The 8,705-nt window shown below is 34.5% G+C and overlaps 1 long non-coding RNA gene across 1 annotated transcript; it reads left to right on the top strand.

Annotated features, from left to right (window-relative positions):
- The first annotated feature begins 3,897 nt into the window (after positions 1-3,897).
- Positions 3,898-5,866, top strand: LOC145006209 (uncharacterized). Its single transcript, XR_013662835.1, has 2 exons — positions 3,898-4,652; positions 4,853-5,866. It is a non-coding gene; the product is annotated as an uncharacterized LOC145006209 (long non-coding RNA).
- Positions 5,867-8,705: the final 2,839 nt, after the last annotated feature.

Below are 8,705 nucleotides of genomic sequence, written 5' to 3'. Positions count from 1 at the left end.
TTGGTTCGTGTTCCTTTTAGTTTTCTCCTTTTTTGGACTTTACAGTTTGATTGGTAAGTTGATGTCGGGTGAACAAATGGAATTTGTATATGTAATCATAACCAAAAACAGTTAAAACGATTGACTATGTCATCATACCCAAAAATTGACTATAATTTCTAAACAAAAAACTATCCAAAATTGAAACCATTGAGATTAAAATATACTCAGACAATTTAATAACCTATTAATGAAACAGTTCAAATGTTACATATGAACGTTTAAGAAACCATACGTTCTTTTAATCTTTAACAAGTTCAAATCATTAAACACTAAATGAATAACCTTGAGACTAAAATTTACCGTTTAACATCTTTCTTTGTTTGTTTCTTTTTAGAAAGTGTTGAACCAACTTATTCATTCGACCTATTGTACATATATTTTTTTGGAACAGCATGAATAAAATTAAAAAGCTAGCAAGGAACGAAAAAACAACATTCAAAGCTTCATTGGATTCTTTTTAACTATGCAATCTAATTTCTAGAAGCCTTCGAGTTCCTAAAACAAAACCAATTAAAATCGTACATCATAATCCTATCTATAATCATATCCTTTTGGTAATTTTTATATTGAAACACCCCCACATTATGAAAACACCAAAACACTCGCGTAACCGTATAACAAAACGAGGAATAAAATACCACGCTTCAGAGGCACCACATGAATAACATCAATCCACCCAAACATCTCCTCCCAAGTTTTTAAAAGGACGAACAAGACCCAACCAACTCACAATACGCCACCACAATTGAGAAGCAATAACACAAGAGAAGAAAACATGATTCACGACTCTCACAACCAATCACAACATGGACATGGGGACAATCATATTTTGTCACACATGGAGACACAATCCTAGCTATTTATTTTGGAAATAATTTTTTTTAAATGCAAAATAAATGAAAATTTTTGATTTTTTTAAAAAATATTATTTTTGTCATTTATATTATCCAAAAAAATAAAAAAAACATAAATAAATAAATAAAATTACCGTTTTTTTTCCAAATATACGTGAAATATTCTAATAAAATATTATACTGTAAATATTCAAATCGAATTTTTAGAATGTTAGAATATTCTAGTAGAATATTAAAGGAAAATCTGCGAAAATGTTTCAAAGTTTTGAGTCAATTTATGAACTAATCCTAAATTAAAATGAAAAAGGACATGAAATCGACTATTATAATCACTTCAACCCTATTTTACCTTTTTAGCAAGTTACCTGTTGAGGTGTGCGCCAAATGGACTGTTGGGGTGATGTGGCATAGCTGACATGGCATGGCCTTTCTTTTAAATTAAAAAAAAAAAAAAATCAGATTTTAAGGGGAAATGAGTGAGAGGGAATCAAACCCATAACTTCCCTCTCTAAAACTAAGCTTTTAACAAACTGGATCATAATCATTTTATATATTTTCTTCATTCATGTTTATATATAATATATTAACTTCTTAGTTGAATTTCTTTAATAAATGTGGGTCCCACTCATCCTTCTATTCTTCCTTATTGCCTCCTTCACCACCAGCATTACCCTCATCAAACCAATCCCCATTAAATCCTTCCAGGAACTCCATCGTCGACAACCCTTCATCTCCACCTGTTGTCCCACTTCTCCAATCATGTTGGAAATCTCTACCCCCTGTATTTCCGATGATTACACACCCAACAAGACAAGGTTCTGAAACAAAATCAAATTTCAAGCTCTAAAGTTCAGAATCAAAGTTTTCGATGTTTTTTTAATTGTAAGTTGTTGTACAGAAATCAAATATTGGGTTGTTTGTTGATGCAAAATCAAACATGCATCAAAATTTAAGTGTCTGGTGAATTTTTTGTGTGTGAGTTTTCTGACAGGTTAGGGCATAAAAGGGCGAGAGATGAATGATTTTTGTTTCTGGCGAGATCATGGCTTCAAATCACATTTCCTTAGGACTCCATAAATATGGTTGGTGGTGGTAGTGTACTAGACCGACGATCTTCGGGGCATATGTGATTTTTGCATCGATTTTCTGGTAGGCTTAGGTTTAGAAGTGTAAGAGCAGTGATCCTGTCGACGATAACAGATTGTCAAATCACCGATTGTTTCAGGGTGGGCGGTGGTGGTGCAAAATATCGTCTATCTCTTTCGTGGTTGTCTAGTGTTTTCTAACACGAGTGTGGTGTCGGTCCAGTAGGTTCCCACCAAGGTTTACAGTTATATGTGGGAGGGATGAGGGTGACAGTGCGGTGCTTAGAATGTGAGGGATATGGATGATGGGGCCCACATATATTATTCAAATTTTTTTACTAGTAAGTTAATAATAATAATAATAATAATAAAAGCATTTAAAATAAAAAAGAGTATAAATACCACATCAACTACCATTTCAACCCATCAATTCATGTGACATGCCACCTCAGCAGGTTACCTGCTGAAAAGGTAAAATATGGTTAAAATGATTATAATAGCCGGTTTATTATCCTTTTTCATTAATAAAATTTAGTTTAAGACTAGATCATAAACCGACCCAAAACTTTGAGACGTTTCTATAGATTTCCTAATAATTATAGTAGAATATTAGTATATTTTAACATATTTACCAATTTTAGTAGAATATTAGAATATTCCAACATTCAAAAAATTCGATTTGAGTATTTACAATGTAATATTCTATTAGAATATTTCACGTATATTTCGAAAAAAACTGCAATGTTATTTATCTTTTTTTATTTATTTAATTTTTTTTTATTTATTTTGGATAAATTAAATAACGAAAATAGTATTTAAAAAAAAATCAGATTTTTCCTTTTATTTTGCATTTTAGAATTTTTTGATTTCTAAGATGGGTGATTAGGATCGCGTCTATATCCCAAAAAAATTAACATGGCCTCAAATCATAAAATCGAGGACACCTTAAAAAAATTGAAAAAAAAATACAAATAATAAAATCGAGTACGGATCTATGTCCGGGAGAAAAAAACATTGATATATATATATATATATATATATATATATATATATATATATATATTTACATCATTAAAATTGATCCATGATTCAATTTTAATGTTCCAATTTTTTTTTTCAAATTTTTACTCAATGACATAGATCTATGCTCGATTTTATGATTTGTATTTTTTTTTCAATTTTTTAAAGGTGTCCTTATGAGTCGTCACTTTAAAATGAGTCTTCATCGATCTTTTATATATATATATATATATATATATATATATATATATATATATATATATATATATATATATATATATATATATATATAGGGTTAGGTTCATTTGAGACCACCTATATTTTGTGAGATCGTGAGACGCATTTTTTTATTTATTTTTATTTTTTTTAGTTAATTCATGTTCCGAAAATAATATTTAAAAAAAGAATTTTTTGATTTTTCCATTTATTTTGCATTTTAAAATTATTTTTAGAATATGTACAGTGTAATATTCTATTTAGAATATTTCACGTATTTTTCAAAAAAAATAGAATTTTTTGTTATTTATTTTTTATTTTTTTTAGTTAATTCAAGTTCCGAAAATAATACTTAAAAAAACAATTTTTGGATTTTTCCATTTATTTTGCATTTTAAAATTATTTTTAGATTTGGTCTCACGGTCTCACAAAATTAGAATGGTCTCAAATGAACCTGAACCTATATATATATATATATATATATATATATATATATATATATATATATATATATATATATATATATATATATATATATATATATATATATATATATATATATAAACGTTCAAATGAGAACCCCCAAAAGTTAAGAACCCTAAGAACCATTTAATTTTAGTTTCTTTTTGTCTACTATCCAACAATATTTCTAACACTTTCAAACATTTTTTACAAAAAACTTTCCTAAAACCTCTCAAACTCTCTCAAGAACACAAAACCCAAAACCAACACTGCCACCTGCTGCCTAACGTCGCTGCTTACCGCCGCCGTCATCAGATGCTTTCCGATGTCGGAATCATGAGTAACCAATGTTTTTCGCTTCAGATCTACCTTTAAACTCCACTAATCTCATATCTGGAGTAAAAACTCCACTGATCTACTGGAATTGTGACCACCAGATCGACGTTTTTCTTTGTCAACCACCAGATCTATCATCTATATGTGTAAGTTCAAGTTCAGATTTCTGATTTCCGCCACCAACAACATCCATATCTATGAGTTTTGGTCCAGATCTATGATTCCTGCCACCTACTGCCGCCATATTCTTCCGCCTTCCATCGTCAGAATGCCGAGTAGCTAATGTTTTTCGCTTCAGATCTATGAGTTCGGTCCAGATCTATGATTTCAGCCACCAGTAACATCCAAATCCGCGAGCTCTGGAGAGATTGAAAGATATGCTTTCGTGTTCTTCAAGTCACACACCTGATTTTGTGTTCTTCATTTCAGATAACATAAAAAATGTTTGCTGTTTTTCTCTCATGATTTGGATCTGTTCTTACCGTCAAACATCACCGAAGAACCAAATAACATCGCTTGACGTTGAAGATGATGAGACTCTGATATATTTGGTCAAATCTGATGTGTTTATGGTGCTTATGGATCTGATGTATGTTGTGCACACAAAGTGTTTGATGAAATGCCTCAACGAAATTCAGTAAGTTATTAAGTTGTGAATATGTGTTTTTATGTATTAAGTTATGAATATATAAGTTATTAATTTGTGAATATGATTTTTTATGCACTAAATTATGAATTAGTATCTGAAATCTTGAATTAAACTATGAATTATTAGTGTATGAAATATTGACTTAAATAGTGAATTCTAATTTTTTTTATCCATATTTGATTTTTTAGGGCGTGTTGGTACCAATGGTTGCTGGTGGTGATGGTTGATAGCAGCGTATGGTAGTTGGAGATGTTAATGTTGGTGGTGATGGTTGAGTAAAGATATGTTCTATTTATCACTCATCTTCTTCGCTGATTCAGATAAGTTATATTTTTTATGATTCATGTATATGTTTTTCTTTTAATGTTTGCTTCTGAAATATGAGATAATTTATGTATGTATTAAATTGTGAATGGACTGTTAATACTCTGAAATATGAGATATTGTTAGGTGCTACTTGTGCACCTTTTTGCACACCTTTCAGTCCCATTTTATGCATATAATTAGCACAATTGTTCTTCCTTTTCCTTGCATTTTACCATATTCATTTTAGTCTCTAGAACAACCTTATTTGCACACTTTTATATCTTTTTCAGGTAAACTGGAGGTTGGAACGCGCTTTGGGAAGTGTCGGGAAGCATTGGTGGAGATTTCGGGACGATCGGGCGAAGAACGAAAAAGTTGGAAAAATCAAGTTTGGATTTGGAGTCAGAGAGGTACACGGGGCGTGTTGAATTTACACTGAAAAGTGGGCACGGGGCGTGTTTGACCAAAATGGGAGCTGTTGACCATACTGAACACGACCTGTGTCAGTTTAGTGCAAATAAACACGGGGCGTGTTGCTGAACATGACCCGTATCAGTTTAGCCTATTTTAACACGGGCCGTGTTCGACCCAAAAAAAAACCAACTTTTGGCAGTTTTTCCTATCTTTCATATTACGGGTTGAGGGTTATTTGGACATAAGAAGAACATACCAGAGCACCATTGGAGAAGGGAATTCGAAGCTTTTTGCAAGGGTTTGTCCGTTAACCATTTGGAAACATTAATTCTTGTTTTTGTAAGTTGTAATTACACTTAATTTCATCTTTTAGACTTGTGATCTTGTTCTAGCCATGTGTGGCTAGAACCCTAATTTCTCCAATTTCATGTTTTGACTTCTTGGTAGTGACTTCATTCATATGACATGATATTTGTTCTTAATTTCTATTTAATGAATTTGATTTTGCTTCAATCGAATGTTTGATCCTAATTATGATTCTTATTGGCCATTTGAATTAGGGTTAGGTCATTCAAGTTATCTCTTTTACAAAATCCGTAATTGTTTTGTGAAATTGAACAAGTAACAAGCATTAAATTAATCTCTATTGAATGAATTTGGTGTAAATCTTATTCATACACTTTTACACTCCCGAGCTTATGAGGGGTATTGGGTGTTGTTGGGAACATTCACATAAAGCTTCATGCAATCTTATAATCTAATCCTAAGAGTTTGTTTAGATTAGGTTAGGGTTAATCAAAGAGCTTGTTTTGGTTAATTAATATGGTGAATGGGAAGTGTTAGAGCTTATTAGCACTTTCAAGTACCAACTTATACAGAATTGAACGAATATTGTGTCATCTTGGAGTCACATTGCTAAATTGTCATACATGGGGTTGGAGTCCTCACAAATTCTGAATTTAACTCACGCACTTAATTGATTGCTTATGTTTTTAATTATTTGTTTAATCATTACATTCTAAACCCTCCCTCTTTTTACTATTGGTGACCATAGTACCTTGTGCAAATAGGTATAGACCAATTGTCCTGTGTCTCTGTGGATCGACCCTGCTTGCCTTGTACTACCTTTTAGTGCAATATAGTGGGATTATTTTGGACTATATCGTACCCCTTTATTTGTTGGGTTTGACACGCCTAACAAATTGGCGCCGTTGTCGGGGACACGGTGTTACTAATTGTTTATGCCTAGATCTTTTCGTATAGGTACGCCATTGCCAATTGATTCGGAGATAGAGAAGACTACAAAGAAGTTAAGGAAGCAAGCCAAGCTTCGTAAGAGGCAACCAGTTTCCGGTACTTCTTCATCAACCAATCCCCCGGTCATCAACATTTGGGAGGACATACCCCTCTCAAGTGTATCCGCATCAGAAACAGAAAGCCCATCACTCTCACCACAAACAACCTCGCCCATAAAAACCACTCCACCCTCTTCACCTATTAATAATATCCTAAACAGTTCATCTTCAAAAACCACAACCAATTCTCAAGCCATGGCACATAACCCCGGAGGGAATCAAGGTCCTCCAAACCCACCACCCAAACAAACTCTTCGTCAATGGTCAAGACAAGAGGTGACTCAACAACCTCTTTGCATCAAATACCCAGCCGCCACCAACTTGGAACTAAAATCCGGGCTTATCCATTTACTCCCAACTTTTAGAGGATTGGAGAACGAAGATCCTCACAAGTTCCTCACTGAGTTCCATGTAGTATGTGTGGGTATGAAACCACACAATGTCACGGAGGACCAAATCAAGCTTAGGGCATTCCCCTTTGCGGTGCAAGACGCGGCCAAAGATTGGCTTTATGACCTTCCACCGGGGACGGTAACTACTTGGGTAGATCTTGCGAGATTGTTTTTGGACAAATATTTTCCCGAAATGAAAGCTTCAGCCCTACGACGGGAAATTATCGGAATCAAGCAACACAAAAGAGAAGCTTTCACACATATTGGGAAAGATTCAAGAAACTTTGTGCTCGTTGTCCAAAGCACGGGATCACTGAGTACCAGCTCCTTCAATATTTCATTGAAGGAATGACTCCAATGGAAAGAAGGCTTCTTAACGCCTCTAGTGGTGGATCTTTGCCCGATACAACCCCAACTGAGATCCGAAATCTAATCAAGAACATGGTTGAAGATTCCAAACATTCAAGCCATGATGAAGAATGGTACACGGATGCACCCCGGGGTGTAAAAGAAGTACAAACTCCTCAGATTGAAGCTCAATTGTTCGAGCTCACGAAAGTAGTCATGATGTTGGCCAAAGACAAAGGTGTCCAGTCCACACCCCGCCCATGCGTTATTTGCACCCAAGTGGGGTATCCAACTGATATGTGCCCACAACTCCAAGAGGAAGATTATGAAGAAGCGAAAGTCATGGGAGGCTATTCGGGGGCAAATCAAAGAGGTTATGAGCAACCAAGAGGTGATTAGCGATGGAACACTAGTCAAGGGTGGGGAGGCAATCAACAAGGGAACTATCAGCACAATCAATCGCATCAATATCAACCAAGACCACCATTTCCTCAAAATCAACCACGACCACCATTCCAACCTCAAAATTTTCAACCAAGGCATCCACAATAACCCCCTCCCCAAGCGAGTTCTTCAAATATGTCCTTAGAAGACATAGTAAAAAGCCTTGCCACAAGTACTCAAAGCTTTCAACAAGAAACCAAGGCGAGCATAAAAAGCTTGGAGCAACAAGTATCACAACTTTCTCAATCCGTGAGTAAGATGGAGTCGCAAGGCAAGCTACCCTCTCAAACGGAGAAGAACCCAAAACACAATGCGTGTGCATTTACATTAAGAGGTGGGAAAAGCTATGAAAATCCAAAGATGCCGAAAGAAGAAGAAGAAGAAGAAGAGAAGGAGATTGAGGTGGAAGAGGCTATCAAAGAAGAGGAAAAGAAGAGTAATCCAAAGTCCAAGAAGCTAATAAAATCTGAAGTGAAAGTCACACCAGCTCCATTTCCTTCAAGGCTGGCAAGCACCAAAAGAGAAAGGGAAGATGACGAAATCATGGCCATGTTTCGAAAGGTTGAAATCAATATCCCTCTTCTAGATGCCATTACACATATTCCTAGATATGCAAAGTTCCTTAAGGAACTTTGCACATCTAAGAAAAAGCTTAAAGGAAATCAAACCGTGAAGGTTGGTGAAAATGTCTCAGCCGTGTTACAAAAGCGGCTACCGAAAAAATGCAAGGATCCGGGTGTTTTCACGGTTCCTTGCAAAATGGGTAACCTTTTTGTACCACG

This window comes from Lactuca saligna, chromosome 7 (genome assembly GCF_052625555.1).
Source record: "Lactuca saligna cultivar CGN05327 chromosome 7, ASM5262555v1, whole genome shotgun sequence".
Taxonomy (NCBI): Eukaryota; Viridiplantae; Streptophyta; class Magnoliopsida; order Asterales; family Asteraceae; genus Lactuca; species Lactuca saligna.
This window is presented reverse-complemented; position numbering and strand designations above follow the sequence as displayed.